We start from the raw sequence: 1,328 nt of genomic DNA, 5'->3' as shown, positions 1-1,328 counted from the left end.
GTTTTAACGAGTTAGCCAATGAAGAACAAACCAATAATATTGAGAATTTTCTTGAAGTTTGTGAAATGTTGAAGATCAATGGGGTTTTGGATGATGCAATTCACTTGAGAGCCTTCCCATTCTCATTGAAGGGAAGAGCCAAACAATGGCTACATTCATTGCCAAGAGCTTCCATCAAAACATGGAATGAAATAGTCGAAGGTTTCCTTGAATGGTATTTCCCTCCAGGAAAATCGGCAAATCTTCACAATGAGATATCTTCATTTGCTCAGCTGGAGCTTGAATTATTATTTGAGGCATGGAAATGATTCAAGGATCTCTTGCGGAAGTGTCCACAACATGGGTTCCCCGAATGGATGGTCATTAACAGATTCTACAGTGGGTTGAACTTAAGCACCAAACAACTTCTTGATGCTGCTGCAGGAGGAACATTTGGAAAAAAGACCCCCGAATAGGACAGATAATTGATTGAAGAAATGGGTTTGAATAGCTACCAATGGAATACAAGAGAAAAGAAGAAAGTGGCCGGACTAAATGAGATTGATACGATAACATCCTTGGCAGCCCATGGAGAGGCATTGAGCACAAAATTGGATACTATGACTTCATCAAGAATAGCCTTTATCACAAGTTGTGATGGTTGAGGGGGTTCGCATATGCCATCCGATTGTCCTATATTGATTGCTACTTCGTCCCCAATTGAACAAGTACATTTTATGGGTAATTCGGGAAGAGGACAAGGTAATCCTTATAGCAACACCTACAATAAAGAATGGAGGAACCACCCAAATCTCTCATTGGGCAATCAAGGGTAGCAAAAGGCCGCTGCCCCACTTGGATTTCAGCAAACACCTTTGATTCTAGAGAGAGTTTTAGAGTTAGAAAGGGTTTTATCAAAATTTATTCAATCAACCGATACAAGGTTCTAAAACATAGAGGCAACACTCTGCAATCACATTGCTTCCTTGCATAATTTCTAGAATCAAGTGGGATAAATATCGAATCATTGGCGGAATGGCCTCTAGGAAGCTTGCCAAGTAACACAAAGGCCAACACAAGAGAATAAGTGAAGGTAATCAATTTGAGGAGTGGTCGAGAGCTCCAAGAAAAGCTCACTACTGGGAAAAGTTTTGAAACCCTTTAAACTAAAACCCCCACTTGGAACATTGCTGCAATTCCTCAAGAGAAGGTGCTAGACAAGGAGAAGGGGCCAGCTGTGTCACCTCCTTCGTATACTCCAAGGATTCCTTATATGGCATGTCTGAAGAAAGACTAAACAGATGAGTAGAACAGGAAATTTCTAGATTTATTCTAGCAGTTACACATTA

The 1,328-nt window shown here is 40.5% G+C and overlaps 1 non-coding gene across 1 annotated transcript; it reads right to left on the bottom strand.

Moving 5' to 3' along the window:
* Positions 1-240: 240 nt before the first annotated feature.
* Positions 241-346, bottom strand: LOC120266851. Its single transcript, XR_005538292.1, has one exon. It is a non-coding gene; the product is annotated as a small nucleolar RNA R71 (small nucleolar RNA).
* Positions 347-1,328: the final 982 nt, after the last annotated feature.

The sequence above is a fragment of the Dioscorea cayenensis genome, chromosome 1 (genome assembly GCF_009730915.1).
Source record: "Dioscorea cayenensis subsp. rotundata cultivar TDr96_F1 chromosome 1, TDr96_F1_v2_PseudoChromosome.rev07_lg8_w22 25.fasta, whole genome shotgun sequence".
Taxonomy (NCBI): Eukaryota; Viridiplantae; Streptophyta; class Magnoliopsida; order Dioscoreales; family Dioscoreaceae; genus Dioscorea; species Dioscorea cayenensis.
This window is presented reverse-complemented; position numbering and strand designations above follow the sequence as displayed.